Raw genomic sequence first — 23,943 nt, 5'->3', positions numbered from 1 at the left:
TCTCACATAATTTAGTATGTACCACACACTCAAGTATAAAACTTAAAAACCATAAAATTCCTAAATGAAAAACTATGATATTTATGATTTACTTATTCACCAATTCATTTACTATTTTCCCAACCCTAACCATAAAGCCTTAACTTTAGGAAACACTATTATCTTTGGTCAGGAAAATTTATCAGAGTAAGAATGTCAATTGAGGCATATTCCATAGAATATCAAACTAAAAGGATAGAATTCCCTGAAACTGAAAAGACATAGACTATGAAAAGATAAGCCACAAAACAGAGGCAATATTTATAAATAATAAATATAATAAATAGTATTCAAAATAAAAATCCCTCTTAGCAATGAGCAAACAACCCAATTTACAAAATCTGAATGTATATGTCACTAGAAAAGATACACGGCTTATAAATAGGACAGGAAAGATGTTGGACATCATTAGTTACAAACTAAAACCATAATGCAAGGACACCATGCATCTATCAGAAGGGATATGGTGGATGTGGACAAGGATGTGGGAGAAAAGGAGAGAAAAATAGAGCATACATGAGCATACAAGCAAAACCAGAATACATACCATGTAAATCAACTCGTGTAAGATTTTAGAAAATGCAAACTGGAGGGATAGGAAACTGATGGCTTCCTGAGACAGGGAAGACAAGGATCTTGGAAAGAAAGACTAGGTGTGCATGAAGAAAATACATCCACCTAAAGGGATGAAAGAGGTGTTCACCAGATATGCTCCCGGGATATGCACACTTCAAAACTAATCGTACTTCATTCTACACATGTGCACTGTACTGTGAATCAACTGTAGCTTCATAGTATTTTTCAAGACTTTATGGACATGGATATCACTTATTTACACTCATGCCTTTTCATACAGCAAGCTGATGAGAACATATTCAACTGTGAAATTATTAATACTTTGTTCTTAAAAGAAGATATTAAAGTAGGAATCACTGGGGAAAATGTTATATCTTATTAGGAAATCAAAGAAATGTAACATGAAAACTACCTTTGTTTGCTTACGAGTTGTGAAAAATACAGAAACAGCTGGATGTGAGGGGAGGGTTGCCCAGGTGCTGCTGGTGTCGTAGGCACTTGCTGTGTGTTGTGCACTGCACTCCTGAAGGCTTAGAGAGATTACTCCTCAGGGCTACACCTTCTCTCCACTTTGGGAATTACTCTCAGCATCATCATGGCATCCAATATCACTGTCATAAACATCACTGTCTTGAAACCAACTCAATTCTGTACAACAAAATTAGACATTGAAAAGAATGACACTATTTTAAAGGCTGTTTCTTAAAAAATACTTGAACATAAAAAGTGATTAAGATATTTTTGCTTAAAAAGGTTGGGTATGGAGCAATGTCATTCCTTTTTATATATATACATAAAAACTACACTAATTTTAATACTTTTTATATGTACATATTTGTTTCACTAATGAACAACTACTACCTTTGAAATCAGAAGAAAACACAAGTTACTGTTTTAGAACAACATATTAGAAAAAGAGGACCATTTTCAACAGTGTTTGGTTGCTGATGCTTTTATTTTGTATGGAAAACACTGTCATACTAGTGGGGTACCATGTGGCCCTTCCATACATGCACTCGTAGTGAAATCTTTCAATTAGGTGAACCATGCCTCCTCAACCACTCATCACTTCTCACTGGTGTAATCATCAAGCATTGTGGGATGGGTGAGCATTAATAACTTATTTGCAGTCACCCACTAAGTGATTTCACACTCAAGCATCTTACTCCAATCTAACTCTAACTCAGTATCCATCTCTCATCTCCACTACACTTTTCTTAATGCCTAGTAACCACCATCTACTTTCAAGTTATGTTCCACATGAGTGAGACTGTTAGTATTAATCTTTATTTAACATATTATCAGGATCCATCCATATTGCTACAACTGTCAGGGTAGCATTCTTTTTTAGATGGTTCACTCATGTTTTATGATGTGTAAGATTTTAGAAAATGCAAACTGGAGGGATAGGAAACTGATGGCTTCCTGAGACAGGGAAGACAAGGATCTTGGAAAGAAAGACACTATCACTGCCTGACACTTAGGCTGCTTACTTATTCTGGCTGTATGACAGTGCTCAATAAACATGGCAGTATAGAAGTTTCTTCAACATACTGGCTTTATTTCTTTTGGATAAATGCCCAGGAGTGGGCCTTCTGGATCATATAATAGTTCTATTTCTAAACTCTGGGTCCTTCACAGTGTTTCCCACAATGGCCATATTAATTTACATTCCCATTAACTGTGCAAAGGTTTCTTTTCCTTTCCTGCTGTTGTCAACACTCACCATCCTTTGTCTTTTAGAGAAGGAAGCTGTTCTTATTGGGGTGTTGTGATGTCTGACTGTGGATTAGTGATTTACATTCCCTGGGTAGTTAATGATATTAAACATGTTTTTCAGAATCTATTCACTTTTTTTTTTTTTTTTGATTTTTCGAGACAGGGTTTCTCTGTGTAGCTTTGCGCCTTTCCTGGGACTCACTTGGTAGCCCAGGCTGGCCTCGAACTCACAGAGATCCGCCTGCCTCTGCCTCCCGAGTGCTGGGATTAAAGGCGTGCGCCACCACTGCCCGGCCTATTCACCATTTTTTTTTTCTTTTTTAAAAAATGTCTATGAAGGTATAATAGTTTGAACGGGAATTGTTCCTCATAGGCTCACAAACTTGAACACTTGGTCCCCACTTGGTGGTACAATTGAGGAGGTTTTGGAACCTTTGAGACATGGAGCATTGCTGGCGGAAGTACATTTCTGGGGATGGGTTTTAGGGGTTTGTATCCCCACACGAATTCAAGTTCACGTTCTCGGCTCTGTGTTTGTGGAGATATGATCTCTCAGCTTCCTTCTCTGGCTGCCTATTGCCATGCCCCCTCCCCCTATTATGGACTCTTTGGAACTGTATGCCAAAATAAACTTTTCTTCCATAAGCTGCTTTTGGGCATGGTGTTTGTAGCAACATAAAGTAACAGACACAGTAGGTCTATAACATGTTTTAAATCAGGCTATCTACTTGCCAGCTCTCATATTTCCTTCTGGATATGAACCACCTGCTAGATGTACAGTTTGTACAGGTTGTCTTTTCACTCTGACATTTTCTTTGCTGGCAGAAGCTTTTTAGTTTGATGCAATTCAATTAATTGATTTTGCTTGCTTCCTAGGCTTTAGGATCTTGTCCAAAAAACTGTTGTTCACTCCAAAGTCCTGAAACATTTCTCTGTGTTTTCTGCTAATACTTCCATATCTTACACTTAAAATTTCAATCAGTTTTGAGTGGTTTTGAGAACAGAGTCTATTTTCCTTTTTTTTAATTAAAAATTTTTTTCATTCATTTTATACACCAATCAAAGATCCCCCTCTTTCCTCCTCCTGTCCCCACATCCTCCCACACAAATCTACCTCCCACTCCCCTCCACAAGAAGGCAAGGCTTCCCATGGCGAGGCACATCCAGTCAAGGCAAGTCCAAACCCTTCCCCCTGCCTCAAGGCTGCAGGAGGTGTCCCATCATAAGTAGTGGGCTACAAAAACCCCCTTATGCACCAGGGATGGATTCTGATTCTACCGTCAGGGGGACCCCCAAGCAGATCAAGCTACACAATTGTCTCCCATGCAGAGGGCCTAGTCCAGTCCCATGCAGGCTCCACAGCCATTGATCCAACTTTCAAGAGTTCCTACTAGTTTGGTTTGGTCATCTCTGAAGGTTTCCCCATCATGATCCTAATGTACTTGCTCATAAAATCCCTCCTCTCTCTCTCCTACTGGACTCCTGGAGCTCTGCCTGGTGTTTGGCTGTGGATCTCTGCATCTGTCTTCATTAATAACTGGAGGAAAGTTTTGTGATGACAGTTAGGGTATTTACGGATCTGATCACTGGGGCAAGCCAGTTCTCCACTATTTCTAGTAGTCCAAGCTGGGGTCATCCTTGGGGATTCCTGACAACTTCCCTAGCACAAGGTTTCTATCTCCATGATATCTCTCTCATTGCTTTCCCACTCCATCCCTGTTCCAGCTCGACCATCCCATTCCCTTATGTTCTCATCTGCCATCCCCTACCCTCCATTGCTCACCTCTCACTCTCAATTCATTCATAGAGATCTCATCTATTTCCTCTTCCTAGGGCAATCCATACATCCCTTTTTGGATCTTCCTTGTTAGCTAGCTTCCCTGGAGTTGTGGGTTGTTGTCTGGTTATCCTTTGCTTTACTTCTAGTATCCACTTAAGAGTGGGTACATACCATGTTTGTCCTTCTGAGTCTGGGTTACCTCACTCAGGATGATATTTTCTAGTTTTATCCATTTGCCTGCAAATTTCATGTCATTGTTTTTCTCTGCTGAGTAGTACTCCATTGTATATATGTAACACATTTTCTTAATCCATTCTTGAGTTGAGGGGCATCTAGGTTGTTTCTAGGTTCTGGATATTACAAACACTGCTGCTATGAACATAGTTGAGCATGTGTCCCTGTGGTATGATTGAGCGTTCCTTGGGTATATGCCCAAAAGTGGTATAGCTGGGTCCTGAGGAAGACTGACTCCCAATTTTCTGAGAAAATACCACACTGATTTCCAACGTGGCTGTACAAGTTTGTACTCCCACCAACAGTGGAGGAGTGTTCCCCTTGCTCCACATCCTCTCCAAAATAAATTGTTTGTAGTGCTTTTGATCTTAGCCATTCTGACAAGTGTAAGATGGTATCTCAGAGTCATTTTGATTTGCATCTCCCTGATGACTAAGGATGCTGAGTAATTCCTTAAATGTCTCTCAGCCATTTGAAATTCTTCCTTTGAGAATTCTCTGTTCAGCTCTATAGCTCATTTTTAAATTGGATTGTTTTAAATTGATTACTTCGATGTCTAGTTTCTTGAGTTCTTTATATATTTTGAAGATCAGCCCTCTGTCAGAAGTAAGGTTGGTGAAAATCTTTTCTCATTCTGTAGGCTGTCATTTTGTCTCATTTACTGTGTTCTTTGCCTTACTGAAGCTTCTCATTTTCAGGAAGTCCCACTTGTTAATTGTTGTTCTCAGTGTCTGTGCTACTGGTGTTATATTTAGGAAGTGGTCTCCTGTGCCAATGAGTTCAAGACTACTTCCTACTTTCTCTTCTATCAAGTTCAGTGTAACTGGATGTATGTTGAGGTCTTTGATCCACTTGGACTTGAGTTTTGTGTATGGCGATAGATATGGATCTATTTGCAATCTTCTACATGTTCACGTCCAGTTATGCCAGCACCATTTGTTGAAGATGCTTTCTTTTTTCCATTGTACAGTTTTGGCTTCTTTGTCAAAAATCAGGTGTTCATAGGTGTGTGGGTTGATGTCAGGGTCTTCAATTCGATTCCATTGGTCCACATGTTTGTTTTTATGCCAATATTATGCTGCATTTTATTACTATTGCTCTATAGTAGAGCTTGAGGTCAGGGATGGTGATGCCTCCAGAGGTGGCTTTGTTGTAGTGTTCTTTTAGCTATCCTGGGTTTTCCATATTTTTCAAATGAAGCTCAGTGTTGTTGTTTCCAGGTTTGTGAAGAACTGTGTTGGGATTTTGATGGGGATTGCACTGAATCTATAGATTGCTTTTGGTAAGACTGCTATTTTTACTATGTTAATCCTACCTATCCATGAACATGGGAGATCTTTCCATTTTCTGATATCTTCTTCAATTTCTTTCTTCAGAGACTTAAAGTTCTTGTCATACAGGTCTTTCACTTGCTTAGTTAGAATTACCCCAAGGTATTTTATATTATTTGTGGCTATTGTAAAGGGTAACATTTCTCGATTTCTTTCTCAGCCTGCTTATCATTTGTATATAGGAGGGCTACTAGTCTTTTAAGTTAATCTTGTATCCTGCCATATTACTGAAGGTATTTATCAGCTGTAGGAGTTCCCTGGTAGAATTTTTGGGGTCACTTATGTATACCATCACATTACCTGCAAATAGTAAAAGGTTGACTTCTTCCTTTCCAATTTGTATCCCCTTGATCTACTTTCGTGGTCTTATTGCTGTAGCTAGAACTTCAAGTATTATACTGAATAAGTATGGGGAGAAACACAGAACCAATGCAAAGAAGAAAGCCAAGAGGTCAGAGCTAAGAGCTAAAAACCTTACCCTTCCTCTCATGGTGGTCCTACCTCTCCGAAAAAGACCTACTTTCTGTGTGTCTATCTTCTTATTGTGTTTCTGTTCTGCCTTCTCATTGGTTGTAAAACCAACCACATGACCTCCTAGTCACTGCCTGTCTGTACAGACCTCCAGGTCTTTCACGGTTGGTATTGAGATTAAAGGCATGTGTCTCCAATGCTGGATGTATCCTTGAACACACAGAGATCTACCTAACTCTGCCTACCAAGTGCTGGGATTAAAGGCATGCACCACCACCGCCCAGCTTTCGCTATGGCTTGCTAATAGCTCTGACCCCTGGGCAACTTTATTTATTAACATACAAATCACATTTCAGTACAAATAAAATATCACCACGGTCTTGTTTCTGATTTTAGTGGCATTGCTTTGAGTTTCTCTCCATTTAATTTGATGTTGGCTGTTGGTTTGCTGGAAATTGCTTTTATTATGTTTAAATAGTTTATCTGGTCTTGATTTAACTTTGGTATGTAGTATCTATCCAGAAAGTTGTCCATTTCTTTCAGATTTTCAATTTTGTGGAGTACAGGTTTGTGAAGGATGACCTGATGACTCTCTGGATTTCCTCATTGTCTGTTATTATGTGTCCCTTTTCATTTCTAATTTTGTTAATTTGGATGCTCTCTGCCTTTTGGTTAGTTTGGATAAGGGCTTGTCTATCTCATTGATTTTCTCAAAGAACCAACTCTTTGTTTCATTGATTCTTTGTATTGTTATCTTTGTTAATATTTAGAGTGAAAAACTTGAGAGCTGTAGTTGGCTGCTGTGTAAAGTATGGCTGGATTTCAGTTAATTTAATTGAACAATAAATATATTGTGTAATTAGTATACTAACACTAAAAAAAACACTGGACCATATTATAATGTAACATCTTATAATTAGATAGGATGATAATTCATTATTAAAAATGGCAGAGGCAAAGAGGCATTAAACAATAACATAAAACCTGACTGTTCTTTTCAAACCTCACACAAGGAAAGTCCTATGTATTTGGGGCACCATGGAAAAGCACTAGCCTCCACACTTACTTCAAGGTATAAAAAAAAAAAAATCTGTGGAAATCATAATCTGGCTCTTTAAAAAACTTGAAAAACTGAAAAGTATATTTAAGTAGAAAAAATCTATCAGAATAAAACAGTGAAACCATCAGTTATAGAAAAATCTATCATAATGAGTTTAATAAGTCATACATATAATTGCTCTGTTACTATCTAGTGTTTAAAGAGAGCTGACTGAACATAAAATCAGATGAATTGGTAATTTAAGAAAATGACTTGGTGATGCTAGAAAAGGAAAATTTCCATTTCCTTCTTATTGATGGACTTTAAGGTAGGCACTGCTTGTCTTTGTTACAAGTCCTTGCCAAGTTTCCTAAAAAGAAATTCAGATAGAGAACCTCAGAAGAGATAATCTCTTGTTTCATGCCTCACAGGTTGTTGACATTAGCTTATGCCAAGAGTTTGTGTGGCATGCTCTCCTGTGTTTGTATGGGCATGGACCACAAGATTCAGTTTAGCTGTCCATCTAGATTAGCATTACCAGAAAACTATTTCCTAGGGAATAAACAGATCATACATCACCGGGTAGACATGCTGTCATCAGAATAAATGTTTGGCCAGTAGATGTTAAAATGTGAGAGTATTAAGTTGGAAATATAAAAACAGGCAATGAGCCTTTTGGTGTCTTAAAACCAGCAACTTCTGAGAATGTGTGTGTCCTGCTGCTGGGACTGAACTGAGGGCCATTGTACATGTTGGGTATGTATTCTACCTTTGAACCACCTCCCTAGTTTATTGTTTGAGACAGGAGCTTGCTAAGTAGTTGAGGCTGGTCTCAGAGGTGTGATCCTTCTCCATATCTGCTTCAGTGATAGGGTCACAGCCATGTAGCACCGAGACCAGGATCTTTTTACACATTGGCTGTTGTTTGTTTTTGCTCTTTTGGTGGCCCACCACCTAGCTCCCAAATAAATCACACATGGAGCCTTATTCTTACTTATGAATGCCTGGCCTTAGCTTGGCTTATTTCTAGCCAGATTTACTTAACTTTAAATTATTCCATCTATCTTTTGCCTCTGGGCTTTTCCAGTTCTTACTTCTGTAAATCTTACTCTTACTCCATGGCTTGCTGTGTAGCTGGGTGGCTGACACCTGGAGACCTCTTCCTTTTCTGGCTACTTCATCTCTTCACTCCTCCACCTCTCTTCTTCTTTCTCCTCCCAGATTTCTCCTTCTATTTATTTTCTCTGCCTGCCAGCCCCGCCTATCTTTTCTCCTGCTTTGCTATTGGCCGTTCAGTTCTTTATTAGACCATTGGGTGTTTTAGACAGGCACAGTAACACAGTTTCACAGAGTTAAACAAATGCAACATAAACAAAAGTAACACATCTTTTAATAATATTCTACTACAATTGGCATATGCCACAGATATAGGCTGATTGGCAGCTGACCCTTTGACAAACCTTTCATGTTTGATTCTGTTGTCATCTCATGCTTCTTGATTTTAAAGTATAACACTGTGATAGTCCTACAAGACTTCAGATTTGATGCTAGAACAGTTAGTGAGTCCACAGGTGACAGCTCCACCTGGTCTGCATTCAATAGAGCTCCTTTTAGTTTGGTGACAATATTCCACTTAGTGGGCATTCACTCACTAATGAGTATTTGCCAACTTTAGGTTATCAACAATAAATGTAATATAATATATGTGTTCAATTTCTGTGCAGATAAATGGTTTTATATCTGTTGGGTAAAAATCTACGAGTAGCAGGCTATTTAACCTTATAAGCAACTGCCTATTCAAAGTGCGTGTGTTGTATTTCATTGCTTTAAAAGCACAAACTTCTAAGTAGTGATGGCATTCAGGTTTCCTCAAGATTAAGAGAATCTAAATATCTTGATGTTTAATTTTGCTAAAATAATAAAGGTTTATTATTAAAAAAAATCCTGACTATGGGTGGTGGTGGCACAGGCCTTTAATCCCAAGCACATGGGAGGCAGAGCCAGGTGGATTTCTGTGAGTTCAAGGCCAGCCTGGGGTACAGAGTGAGATCCAGAACAGACACCAAAACTACACAGAGAAACCCTGTCTCAAAAAAAAAAAAAAAATCCTGACTAATAACAGTACTCCCCAGATACTCAACTGTAGCAATGTTTGTTCCTATCTTAGTCTGTCCTATTTAAAAAGCAGTAACTGGAGGTGTTGTTCAATGCTAAAGTACTTGCCTGACATGCACAACACCCCTGGTTCAAACCCCATTCTGGGGGGAAAAAAGTAAAAATAAAAATTTCAAATCACCAAGAAAGACACGGAGAAATGGAAGAGATCTACATGAACAGCCTGGACATGAGTGGGAGCAATGAAGGTCGAGGGTGGAGGGAAAGAGAGCGGGAGATCCTAGCTGGATCAAGAACAGAGAGGGAGAACAAGGAATAGGAGACCATGGTAAATGAAGACCACATAAGAAAAGGAAGAAACCAAGTGCTAAAGAGGCCCACAGAAATCCAAAAAGATACTCCCACAAAAGACTGCTGGCAATGGTCGAGAGACAGCCGGGACTGACCTACTCTGGTGATGGGATGGCCAAACACCCTAATAGTTGTGCCATAAACCCCATCCAAGGACTGAGGAATCTGGATGCAGAGATCCATGGCTAGGCCCCTGGTGGAGTGCTGGGAGTCTAATTAGTGAGAAAGAGGAGGGTTTATATGAGCGAGAATTGTTGAAACCAAGGTTGGATAAAGCACAGGGACAAATAGCCAAACGAATGGAAACACATGAACTATGAACCAAAGGCTGAGGGGCCCCCAACTGGATCAGGCCTTCTGAATAGGTGAGACAGTTGATTGGCTTGATCTGTTTGGGAGGCATCTAGGCAGTGGTACCAGGTCCTGGGTTCATTGCATGAGTTGGCTGTTTGAAACCTGGGACTTATGCAGGGACGCTTGGCTCAATCTGGGAGGAGGGGACTGGACCTGCCTGGACTGAGTCTATCAGGTCGATCCCAGTCCTCAGGGGAGACCTTGATCTGGAGGAGGTGGGAATGGGGGATGGGCTGGGGGGAAGGGGAGGGGGGCAGGAAGGGAGAGAACAAGGGAATCTGTGGCTATTATGTAGAACTAAATAGTATTGTAAAATAAATACAAAAAAAATAAAGTCATGCTTTTCTCTCTCAAAAAAAAAAAAAAAATTCAAATCACACTGGGCAGTGGTGGCACATGCCTTTAATCCCAGTACTTTAAGAGGCAGAAGCAGGTAGACCTCTGTGAGTTTGAGGCCACTGGTTTACAGAGCAAGTTCCAGACAGGCTTCAAAGCTGCACAGAGAAACCATGTCTTAAAAAAACCAAAAAAAAAAAAAAAAGAAAGAAAAAAGAAAAATTCAAATCACAATGAATTGGTATTAAAGCATCAGAGAAGCTGAAACTTATCTACATAATAAATTTTCATCTATTTGGAAAATTTTTAATGTTTATATTACTGTTTGTATTAACACTAGTATTTTCTCCTCAATAGTTGCATATATATTAGTATGAAGTTCAATGTAAAGAATTTCTTTACATTTAAACAATATTTTTTCCACTCCTCAGACCTGTTAAGGTAGTCTTCTCAGAGGTACATGACTGCTGTTCAAAATAACATGCTACAACAGTGGACTGACCCTTGATTTTTAAGGTCATATTCAGCCCAATCCCCTGTGTGCAAAACATTAAACACTCACTGGATCAATAGAGTGAGTGAGGAGATGACCACCCTTAACTGAGTCACTACATTTGAATCTGGGCAAGCTATGTCTTCATTTGAAAAATATTTATTTTTATTTTATGTGCATGAGTGTTTTACCCACATGTATGTATATGTACCATATGCATGCCTGGTGTCCACAGAGAGCAAAAGAAGACACTGAATTCCCTGGACCTACCATGTGGATATTGGGAACCATACCCAGGTCCTCTGAAGGAGCAGTAAGTACTCTGAACCTTGGAGCCACCTCTCTAGCCCCTATTTCTTCTTATTGTACTGTGTCTTCAGTTTTCACAACTTGGAAAAGGACAGAAAAATAATATTCAACTCATTAGTTGAAAAAAATATTAAATTGGATTCTGTGTGTTATAAATATTTTGTAAAAAAAATTAGGATTTAAAAACAGGGTGCTAATATGTCAGTAAAATTTTCTAGTATTATTGCAAAAGAAATGTTCATTATATCCTTGCCATTTCAAAAATGAATAATAGTAAAAATTATAGAATATACTTAAAAAATGAATGCCAGGGTTTCCTATTGTAAGATCTGTCCTAGTTTACAAAATGTTAATACACCCAGGTTTCTGTACTCCTTAAGTGATGCCTGTGTTCTTTCTTAGAGAGGTTAACAATATTTTGAGGTCATTTTCTGCCTCAATAAAGGCAGGATGTTCAGGGAAAGTAGTTCTAGCTCAGATCCTCACTTTTTTACCCTTCAGAAGTATTTTTTTAAATAAACTTCCTTCCAACTTTGGTGGTTTTATTTCAATCTGGTTGTATTTTCTTCTGCTTCCAGGGGAAACCACTCACTGCTTACTATACATGACCCTTGGATACCTCTGAACAAAATGTGGCACCTTCCTCCAACAGAGCCACTCTTTTGACCCACCCCATGCTGCTGCTTCGGCCGGGAGGTCTTATCTTCCTGCCTCCTAAAGTTTTCTCCTGCCTGCATTCTTCCATCTTTTCTACCACCTCTCTCTGTGCAGCTAAAAATAGTGTTTGCCTTTTTTCTTTTTAATTAACATTTTTAAGTCAAAGCTATATTTTATATCTCTATTTTATTTTAAATATACAAACATTACATTCTTAGCACTGAAAGCTTATTTGATCAGATTTCAGACATCCATACATCCATGAGTGTTAACTACACATTTATAATTTTATTTCTGTATTGTTCAGTTTTAGGTAATATCTACTGCTGTCTTTCCATGAAGAATGAAAAATGATTATTTCTCAATCAATGAAAATGATGACTAATGATGATTAATAATAATCTCTAGGTATAGAATTCTAGACTGAAACTGAAAAGCATTATTCCAGTCTCCTCTGGTTGACAATATCAGTAAAGACAATGAGGATTTCAATGCCTTGCATACCATTTATTTACTTCTCTATAGGAATCATGTTAAGTTCTATTTTTATTCATTCATTCATTAATTTATTCATTCATTCATACAGGATCTCAATATTGTAGCTCTGGCTGGGCTGGAACTTACTATGTAGACCAGGCCAATGTTAGAAAATTTTGAAGTCAAGTATCTCAATATGTCTTCATCCATTTGTCCAATGTTTGGTGGGTCCTTTTAGCCTGAACTACATAGCAAGATTCTGTATTAAACAAGTAGTCTTCATCTCTTTAAATTTTAAAGTATCAGTCTTGGGGAGAAAGTATCAGGACCTGATTCAGTCTCCAGCCTCACATAAAGAGCTGAGTGCAGAAGCAAATCAGAACAACTGAAGAAGACAGAGGTGTTGACTTCTGGCCTCCATGCGTATAAACACACAGAGTATATCCATTTTCCACTGCTGCTTTATTCACAATAGTCAGGTAATGGAGCCAGACTAGGTGTTCGTCAAATGATGACTAGATAATGACAATATAGTTACACACACACACACACACACACACACAATTTTGTTCAGCTAAAAAAAAACTAAACTGCAAAATCTGTAGTAGAATATATGGAAATGAAAAATATTATACTGAATGAGGTAATAAAGACCCATAAAGGCAAATTCACAAGTCACTCTCATATCCTAGCTTAAATTCTCAACATGGAGTGTTTGAGATAGAAACAGAGGGGAAAAGAAGCCTTAAGAGAGGGAGTAATAGGAGACATATGACAAAAGTAGGGGTGTAACTGTAGGTAGAAAGGTTTAAACAGAAATGGTGGTGGAGAGGGTAGAGGAGAGGGGGTAGGGAGAAGTGTTAACAAAAACTAAGTATATATGAAAAAGCCACATGAAAACCTACTAGTTTGTAAGCTTATTAAAAATATAAGTAAAACAATTAAATAGAGGTACCTCCTTTGGGTGGATAACCTATGGGAAGCCATGGTTATTAAACAAAAATTCCAGTGCCAGGTATGGGATCCCTCCCTATAAGCTGCTGATCAGGGAGGCCCCAGAGGCCCATAAACCAATATAGGCTATTGCCAGTGCTTTTGATTACCCACCAGAACTAAGACTCACATTTTTATTATAGGACATACTGAAATCCATCTGGAACTGACCTGAAAACTTCCTCTCTGAAATTTAGCATTCATAGTAGTAGAAGGTGCTATGAAGGATGCTGGAGAAAAGAAGTCCTCAACAAACTCATGTAACTACAGTGAATCATAGAAACTATAATAGTGACGGTGCTAGGCAAGCACATGATTACAGGGGCAACCAGTTGCTTTCTGATTGATTGGAGGCTGGCCCACAGGAGGGAATTCACACCTGGTATTTGTAGAACTCCTCAAAGGCCTATAGCTCAGGAGCTCACAGGCCCCATATGAGAACCTACTACTGTTTTGTTAGCTGAACATGCTGCCAAGCTGCCTTATAAATTTATATTTATGTTTATATCCATAGGTAAGTACTGCTCTCAACTTTGGTGAGACAAGCTTAATTTTGCAGTGAGTAGTGTTTAATGCAGAGACTCCTAAATGATTAAGGTGCTAAGAATATGTGAGTGTTGAGTGCTCAGTTCAACATGGAACATCTTTACCAATCCCTAAGGCTCATCATGAAGAGCGAGTAGAAGGAATGTAAGAATCAAAGAATAGGAAGAGGTGCTGAAAAAAATGTCTTCCAGACATGACAGGGCTGTTGTAGCATAAAGTCAGGGAAACTGTGGTTGCCTGCACAAGGTCTGAACAAGGAAGCCTATCAACATTCCAATAAGGATGGAGAAAGGGCTCGAAGGCCCTACCTACCCCTCCTGAGGGACTACTGCCAGCTAATGAGTACTGGGGGCATATGTGATTTTCTTTGTGGTACAGATACTGGTAGGTTTTCAATGTTCCAGTAAATAATTTCCAACCCATACTCATGCAAGCAACCTGTCAACATGGGTCACATACACACAAAGAAAGAAGGGCCTTGGGATGAAGAAGGGTTTCAGCAGGAGAGGGAAAAGTATCTATCTATCTATCTATCTATCTATCTATCTATCTATCTATCTATCTATCTACATATACATGGAATTGTCAGAAATATTTAGAAATGAAAAAAAACTATTAATTTAACTAACAACATAAGAAAATACCTTAAACCACCATTTGGGAAAATTGCTGGCATCTTTTACAATTAGCTACAAAAGCTTTACAGACTCTAACATTTGTATCTCCATGTTTCTCTGGATTTTAGCTGGATGTGTCAAAGTTCATTTTGTTGATACATAAAACCTGACAAAGAATGAAAAGCAGGGCTCAGAGCCTGAGGGCTTAGAAGAATGGGTATAGAATGCCAGTTGTAGAACAGTGTGCTGACCATATTCCTGAAACAAAGTGGGTATTAGTGCTCAAGAGGCCTGCCCTGATAGCACCAGAACATTCTTGCTATGAATATAAAAAGACAAAGTGATTTCTTAATTAAAAACAAACTATATTAAAACAGTAATTGGAAAAAAATCCTACATATTTTATTTGAAGAAAGTATTCTTTAAGCCTTTTTGTGTAGTTCTGAGGTAATTTTCTAATTATAAAAATTACGATTCCTTGACTAATAAGAAATGCTGTGTTGACTGAGGTGTGGCCTAGCTGAGGATCAGGTGAACCCAATTAACTCAGTTTTATCTTGCACATCCTAAGTGGTTTATTTCAATGTGCAATGCCCCTAAGTCCTTTAGGGCCCAACAAGAAAGACCCATAAACAAGCTCTGAAGGGCATGACATTAATTTTGCTGTCATTCTTATTCCTTAAGTGTTCATCCAAGACTACAAAAATTCTTGTCCTTTGGGAAAGAAGGCAAATCTGAAACTAATTATGGCAGTTATTATCATAATACTGTTAAATTAAACACAATGACCTTAGTGAAATTTATTTTGGTACAATTTTGCTAATGAACACATCTTCTCAAATGAGATTAGCTCACTCATGCCTAGAGCAAAATGGTTTGGTAGAGGCCTAGTAGAACAAAACCACCATACAAAATTTGAATTTCCATTCTCATAGGCTCAACTGGAAAGTCTGATGTAATGAACTTGGCCTTGCCCCTGGACTTGTTTTACAAAAAATGTGATATCTGTTACAAAGTTTTATTTAAGAGGCAAAAACTTACAATGCCACTGGGTAGAATACTGAGCCAAGAGTCTTATCTGTCATAGTTATAGCCTCTGTATGGTCACTCATTATTACATCCTATTGTCATCCCTTGCTAGGGATTTGCTTCTAGTCATCCTCACTATTTATTTAAACTTAATTGAAAGTTAAGAGGGAAAAGAAACACACTAGTATTCCAACAGCTTCTTTCTGTGATTGAGTTTTTAAAAATCCTTTTTCTGGTGTGTTTGGGGGGAGAGGGGCATGAACATGATACAGTGGGTATGTGGTGGTCAGAGAGTTCCTATGGATGCCAGCCCTTCCCTTAACTTTGCTTGTTGAGACAAGGTCCCTTCTTTGTCACTCTGTATGACAGGCTAATTGGCTCACAATCTTCGGGGCATTCTGTCTCCACCCCTCGTTCTGCCACAGGAGTGAGTGCTGGGATTACTTATTTGGCGAGGACAATTTCAAGAGCCATGCCATTCTGCCTGCCTGAGTTAAGTTTCTGTTGTCTAGTATTGAGCCATTAACCAGAAACTTTTGACATGCCTGGACAAGTCCTGAGTTATTAGAAAATAACTTAACATTTCCTTATCTTTCTGCTACAGTGACCATTAGTAACAATGTTTTATGGTTAGGTTGCTTGGTTGGGTTGCTTGGCAACTCAACAGTCCCTTGATCTTTTCCCAAAGAAAGTTTCCTGGTCTGCTTACTATAAAACCCACCTGAGAAAAAATAAAATCTTGCAGCTTGATCAGAATACTGTCTTGCTGTCAATTCTTTGTGTCTCTTGTCCCTTCATTCGCCATTCCCCCTTCTAGCATCTCTGCTGAAGATCCCACTGGCCAGGACACTTATTCTTGTCACTGGGCCTGGCTTTCCATGGGTTCTAGGGATCCAAACTAAGGTCCTCACATTTGTATGTCAAGCACTTTTACCCACAGAGCCATCACCTCATCTCCCATTCCTCAGCTTTTAAGAATCAAGCTGCTTTATGTATTGGGAGGACGGGCCAGTGACAACACCCAAGCTCAAGAGGTCCTCTTAGCTCAAGTTCCTAGCACCTTACCAACATCTGGATTGAGCTTCAGGTAGGAAAGGAAGCCATGTGAACTGCCACAAGGACATGTTTGCTGCATGAGTTTGCCAGTGCTCTGAAATTGTGTAGATAGCCACAGACTACATGGGCTTGCTTTGATTCTTATAAATGATCAAGGACGGGGATGAGAGGTGAGGCCAGTGAAGATGACTCTGATGGGCAGTGAGGGAAAATTTGGCAAGTAAGACTACCAACCTCTGGATTACAACTGATGAGCAGGGAGAGATGCTAAATGCAAGAAGAGAAAATGCAGGCAGAAAAAAAAAAACACTAGGAACAGAAAAGAAATAAATTCCTTCAGCTCTATTGAGATACTACGACACAGGAAACCACTCAAGAGCTGGTTCTTCGTGTACTTTTCTGAACTCAACAGAGATGTTTCTAGATACCTTGCTCACTGCTGATGGGCTTGAAAACCAGCAATTAGCAACTAGTGTAAGTGGTCCTGTTGCTGATCAGATGCAATCATGAGTTGAGATAACATTAAGTACTTTAAGAACACCTTTTATCCATCTACATTTGAAAGTTAACTTCAGAATATGATTTCAAATGTCTTTGCTGGCAATGGTAACCAAATATGAGATACGAGGTCACAGAAAGCTGAGAAGAATATGAAAGCAGCAAAGGGCCATTTCCTTGTAAGGATTTCCATATCAGTTTACTGTGGACACTCAAAGATACTAAGACAAAGGACACTGTGAGGAGAGCTTTCCTCAGCCTCTATTTCCATTTCTTTGCCACATTTCCACCATCTATTCCATCAATCCCTATTTCAACACATAGTTTGTACTTCAAACTGTAACATTTTGCAAACTTTTAACCTAGTAAATAAAACTTTTTAAAATTAATTGTTAAATGTTTCACTATATTTTGTTCTTTGTATCTTAGAACAATAGTGAAGATAAAATGATCAAAATCAAATGTAACAGATATGACAACAAACTCACAGGTAATGAAAATAGATAATAAATAAAATTTAATACTTCAGTGCATCAAAGGCAGTAATAAAAAGGCAACTGATGGGAAGAGTTATTTTCAAAGCATATAATAAGTTTACAAAATACTAATATCCAGAATTTGTAAAGATAGGATTCAAACCAAGAAAAAAAAATAGGTTTAAAAATGGAGAAAAGCCACTATAACTATTGTTGAAGACATCACACATTTTAGTTGCTAGAAATAGAGAAATCAAGCTGGAACTAACCTGAAACTTTCTCCCTTCTAGGTATCTTTCATTGTACCTGCAGGTATGATGCAGGCTCATAGCAAATAAAAATCACCAATAGTCTTATCCATAGTGGACTTGTGTGTTACAATAATGACATGCCAGACAAGACATGCCCATTGATACAATAGTGATATGACTGTTTTATATGTGTGACCAACTGCTTTCTGTCTGATTAAAGGCTTGCTCCACAGAGGGAATTCATGCTTGGTACTGTTCAGCTGGTCAAAAACCCATGATTGGCCATACGCCCTAGTAGGGAACCTACTGCTATTGTTTTGCTAAATGGTCATGTTGTTAAACTGTCTTCTAAATGTTTATGTTTATACCCAAAGATCAGTGCATCTCTAAATTTTGACCTGACGTTAATATGAAGACTCAAAGCTGGCCAAATTGCTGAGATTAAGCAACCAGGGAATGTGCAGCCCTAAAAGGGACAACCAAACTTCCCCTCTCCCGTCTCAGGCAACATTACAGAAGAGGGAGAACAAAGAATATAAAAACCAGATGGCAGGAGGAATGCTGAGAAATAGGGCCTTTTAGATATGACATGGCATATCATGAAGTCAAAGCAGCTGTGGTTACCTGTACAAGAGCAAGCCAGTCAACATTCCAGTATGGATTGGAGGGGCTCATGAGGTCCCACCCCTGGCTGAAGAATTACTGACAGCTAATGGCTACTTGGGAAAGGAAAGTCATTTTCTTTGGGGCTGGTGAGTTATTCTTGCCCTGGTAGACAGCTCCATAATTATGCACATGCAGGCAACACTAATTTGATTCTCTGGGTAAATATTAAAAAAAGGTCATGAAGGTTGGATGGGGACATGTTGGGAAGGTTGCTAGAGGAGTGGGAGGAAAATCTTAAAGTGGATATGATTAAGATACATTGTATATATACATGAAATTATTAAAAGAATAAAAATATTCAAATTTAAAAATGGTAAAAGGATTTTATTTATTTATTTATTTATTTTTGGTTTTTAGAGACAGGGTTTCTCTGTGTAGCTTTGCGCCTTTCCTGGAACTCACTTGGTAGCCCAGGCTGGCCTGGAACTCACAGAGATCCGCCTGGCTCTGCCTCCCGAGTGCTGGGATTAAAGGCGTGCGCCACCACTGCCCGGCCAGGTCAAAGCATTTTAAAGAGAGATTTCTCCAAAGAAAGTATGGAAATGGCCAGCAAACACATTAAAGATCTTCAATATAACTACTCACTAGGAAACAGAAATCAAAAATATAATTATTCTATGCTCATTAAAATAGCTATTGCTTAGAACAAAAACACAAAGTAAGTCTTGTGGTGGTATTCTAATTGTACTGAAATGTGATTTTGATTGTATGTTAATAATAAATAAAGTTGCCCAGAGGTCAGAGCTATTAGAGCCATAGCAAGAGAGTGGCGGTGGTGGCACACGCCTTTAATCCCAACACTTGGTAGAAGAGCTAGGTAGATCTCTGTGTGTTCAGGGATACAGCCAGCATTGGAGACATATGCCTTTAAGACCTGGGGGACTGTACATACAGACAGTGACGAGGCAGTCACGTGTTTGGGTTTACAACCAATGAGAAGGCAGAACAAAAGACTATGAAACGACTTACACACAGGAAATAGCTCTCTTTTGGGAAGTTAGGAGCTCGCAGGAGGAAGGGTAAGATTTTAGCTCTGAGCTCTGACCTCTCGGCTTTCTCTTTTACATTGGTTCTGTGTTTCTTATTTAATAAGACGGTTGGTTACATCTACAAAGTCTTGGCAAGGATATAGAGAAATTAAAAGTCCTGGTGGATGGCAGTAAGATCTTGAAGAGAAAATATGCACACCTAGGTTCATTCATTATTCACAAAAGCCAAGAAGTAAAATGGCCTTGTTTCTAACAGTAAAAAATAAAAGGATAAACAAAGTGTGGTATGCCCATACAATAGAATATTATTCAGCCCTACAAAAGAGGCAAACTCTAATATAGACTTAAATACTACAACATGGATAAACACTGAGGGCAGAGACAAAAAGACAAATGTTGTGAGCATCTATTTGCATACTAGGGTAGTTAAATTAATAGAAAGAGAAGCAGATGGTAGTTTCTGGAAGAAGAGGAAGCTGATGGGTGTAGAAGTTCAGTTTTACATGACAAAGAAGTTGTAGAGTTGTTGTATATACTTGGCAATGTTCAACTATACACTTAAAATGTTTAACATAGTAAATTCTGTTAAGTGCTTCTTTTACTGGACAAATAAAGGTACCAGTAGTTAAGAAGCACAGGTCTTAAATACAGCACACAATTAAGCAAAATGGCAACCATTCAGCATGCTAATTTCTGGAAGCACACTAGACAAGTTAGACATGAGATTAAAGAATATTTACAAAACATGCAGTACTTATACTAGACATGTATTATATAGATTTATATAAAATAAAATATAAATTTTATACTGTTTCTTTGGGAGTGGAACATCTTTGTATGAGCATGAATTAACTGCAGAAAATCATAGGTTTCTTTTTTGGGAGACAGGCTCTTCCATAGGCCAGGGTGACCTTAAACTCACTATGTAGCAGATGATGCCCTTGAACTTCTGGCTGCTAACACAGGCACCATCACACTGGTTTTATGTAAGATGGTGGTCAAACCCAAGGTTTCATGTACACTATGTAAGCATTCTACCAAAGCTCCATCTCTAGCCCCCAAATGAGTTTCATTATGACATTTTCATACATACATACTTTGATCTTACTCAGCAATGATACTGGGATATCTTTTGGTATAGCATATGTCAATTTTTCTGTTTATTGCTGTACTTCTGCATTTTTTGAAGAAAATATTAAATAGAAAAATAGTAAGTATAAACAGGAAATACCAGCCAAGGGCTCTTTAGGTTTTGCCCATTAACAGTGACTCTAGTCACTGTGTTGGATCTGGTTTGTTTCTTTACTTCTGAGAAACATATCACTGCACTTCTTTGGACAGCTTACCAGAAAAGCTGGCATTTTCAAGGTAATATGAGCAGTGGACAGAAGATTCAAGTTACAGAGACAGCGTTTTAATGAATAATATCAACTACAGACTCAGGCAGAAACCCCCCATTATCCCTTCTACCATCACCCAGATAAACTCACACACATCAGGCTCTGGCCAATATCAGAGATAAGTGAAGGAATCAAGTTAACCAAAGTAGCTTCAGATTCAAAGAATTAACTAAAACATACCATCACAAAAATTATGTAGAAGTTCTTAAATTCTTTTGGATATTGAAGCAGCAAGGCCACTGATTCCTGTGCTCTCCAAGGCCAGGTGTACATGGACACTACCACAGTGAGCGCAGCAAACAGGAGTGAAGGAGTGGGATAAAGTGCTCTGGGGAGCACAGGGAATGTTGAGGGTTTCTCCTGAAACACTTGAGTTAAGTTATAGTTTAAGGACCTAAAGTGTGAGAAAGATGGTTTGCCTATAGCTAGTACTGTCTAAATCTGAAACTGAAATAAAACTAATGGACTGAAATTTATTTTTATTTTAGTATCTAACCTTAAATGCCAACATTACAAAAATCAATCAGCTGCCACAATGCATTGAGGAAACATTGGTTTTTCTATGAATTGGCTGGTTGGGGAAGTTAATTTTAGTTTAAGAAAGGGCTTATTAAAACAAAAATATAACTTCAAAAGGCTTAAACAACAAGTCAGGGCCTGAGAAGAGAACAGGGAGGCATACTTCAGCAGGATTTGTGGAGTGTGATTTCCACTCAATATTCTTCCTGGAAACCTTTCAAATGTTGTGTCTTACAGATCTACAACTTATCACTATCATGAATAAGAATAATAGGAGTGATGAGGACCTACAGAAACAGTCCTCAGTAAGTAATACCAGGGAAAGACACCCACAAAATAATCTTAAGAAGGTTGTGGGACACTGGGCAAATTCTAACCCAAATAGGTTTTAGAAAGAGAGAAAAAAAAGTCACATTCACAGAAATGCTAAATCAGCAACAGAGATGACTTGTAGAGCTTGGGTTCACTTACTTCCTCTTTTTCTGTGTCATATATATATATGTATATATATATATATACATACATACACACACAAATATATATACATACACATATATGTGTATATATATATGTCTATGCACTCTCTATGTATGCATTACTAGCTCACACGTCTAAGTACATAATACATATAATCATGTCCTGGATAATAACATCTGGTCAACAACAGACCATACATGACAGTGGGTCTCTGTCAGCAAGCTCTTGTGCTGTTGTGACATCAGAAAAACAAGCTAAAGGTGGAAGGACCTGTTTGCTCTGGTTTCAAAGGTATCACTGCTTCATGGTTGGGAGCGAATGGTAGGGCAGAGACATCCACAATATAGTGTTCAGGAAAACACAGGAGGAAGGGCAAGATATAATACTCAGGGATAATTCCCAGTGATCTACTCCCATGTAGCCCTCCTTCCAACAGTGTCAATGTATGATGAATAAAGGAACTGCCATGCATCAGGTCAAGGCCTCATGACCCAGTGATCTCTGGAAACACCCTTACAGACAAACCCAGAAGTGTGCCTTACTAATATCTCAGGTAGTCTGGATCCAATCAGGTTGATGCTGAAGATGAACCCCCACAGGTTTCATGACTGTCAGGAGCTGAAAAATTCCTCTCACCTAGAAAAATCACAGCATAAAGTCTGCAGTGGCCTTGTAAAGAAACCTGCTCAAGTCATACAGAGACAGCACACATAGTCATGCAATGTCTAGGACTGGGTAGTGACAGCCAATCCTGCTGTTACTGGGCATTTACTACATTACACTCATCATGGCTATTTCACAATGGATTCCTTCTACTTATTAAAAATAGAAGTTACTTTCACAGAATCATAGTGCAGTTCTTTGTGGAAGCATTCCAGAAGATATTGTTTTCATAGGAGTGACAGCTATGTGTGAGTCATTGTCCTTGAAGACCTCCTAATGGGACACAGAGTACAAGGAAGATTTTTACCCTATGGAGGTCGAGACTAACGTGTGTGTTTGTCTTAGTTTGTAACAAAAAAGTTAAGTGAAAAGATTTTTAAAAATTAAAAGGGCCGGGCGGTGGTGGCGCACGCCTTTAATCCCAGCACTCGGGAGGCAGAGCCAGGCGGATCTCTGTGAGTTCGAGGCCAGCCTGGGCTACCAAGTGAGCTCCAGGAAAGGCGCAAAGCTATGCAGAGAAACCCTGTCTCGAAAAACCAAAAAAAAAAAAAAAAAAAAAAAAAAAAAAAAAAATTAAAAGGAAAGGCTTATAGAATAATACTATTAAAATATTTTTGTTTAGCTGTATTAGTAATGTCCTTGTGTTTTACACAGTTATTATAAATGACTAGATTTCTAAAACGTCAGTGAGATAGCGCAGCACGTAAAGGTGCCTCATGACCCAAGTCCAACGTCTAGGGTCCACAGGGTGAAGAAGAACCAACTCCTGTTAGTTGTCCTTTAGCTTTCACATCTGGGCCATGGCATGGCATGTGAGTACCAGCTGGGCACCCCAAGAAAAGAAGCAACATGTAAAAAATGGTAAAATTTAACAAAGTAAAAAAGTAACAGTATTACTGAATTAATTAGAATAAAGAAATAAATCAAAGTAAGAAATAAAATTTTAAAAGTAAATTGAGTTTCTCCTTAGGGTAGAGGCAACCAGAGGAGACATTCAGGCCAGGTCTACTAATGCTCCACTTCCTTACTGACTAGGAATACCTTCAGGTAGGGTCAGTAAGTTCTATTCAGATGTCCGCCCTATAAAGTATGCTTACTTTGCTTTTCCTGTACTGTTTCCAAAAGTAGATATGCACACAGCACAGTGTTAACTGTTTCCAGTATCCAGTTAGGTGACAGGTTTGTAGCTTACGGACAATAGACTATGCCATAGAACACATGTGTGCAGTGGGCCACACTGTTCAGGTTTATACAAGAACACTCCACATACACTAATAACCAGTCAGTAACTATTATAAGAGAGAGGACCACTGCTAGCTAGAATCGACTTTAAGATCCTTTTCTGTTCAAAGGCAAATACTTACTTTGATTTTCAAGTAAGATAAACTGAGAGTACTTAAAAAAATTCTTTGTGCCTTTGTCTTCTAATTTCCCAGTGACATTATACTCAATAAATGCTTTTCTAGAAAAATCAACTATGCA

The 23,943-nt window shown here is 38.6% G+C and overlaps 1 protein-coding gene across 49 annotated transcripts in view; it reads right to left on the bottom strand.

The window, feature by feature from the left end:
• Znf438 (zinc finger protein 438) overlaps positions 1-23,943 on the bottom strand; it is a 173,805-nt gene that overhangs the window by 66,329 nt on the left and 83,533 nt on the right. For 27 of the 49 annotated variants that reach the window (XR_013051431.1, XM_076572460.1, XM_076572439.1 and 24 more), the window contains one exon: positions 22,341-22,434. The exons of 9 other annotated variants lie outside the window; for them this stretch is intronic. The gene's annotated coding sequence lies outside the window, so the exon portion shown is untranslated. Of the gene's footprint in view, positions 1-1,027; positions 1,264-22,335; positions 22,435-23,943 lie in introns of all 49 variants that reach the window. 13 more of the 49 variants (XR_013051430.1, XM_042277946.2, XM_076572469.1 and 10 more) reach the window with 3 other exon arrangements.

This window comes from Peromyscus maniculatus, chromosome 5 (genome assembly GCF_049852395.1).
Source record: "Peromyscus maniculatus bairdii isolate BWxNUB_F1_BW_parent chromosome 5, HU_Pman_BW_mat_3.1, whole genome shotgun sequence".
In the NCBI taxonomy this organism is placed as follows: domain Eukaryota; kingdom Metazoa; phylum Chordata; class Mammalia; order Rodentia; family Cricetidae; genus Peromyscus; species Peromyscus maniculatus.
The sequence above is the reverse complement of the archived record's forward strand: the minus strand, read 5'-3'. Positions and strand labels throughout refer to the sequence as shown.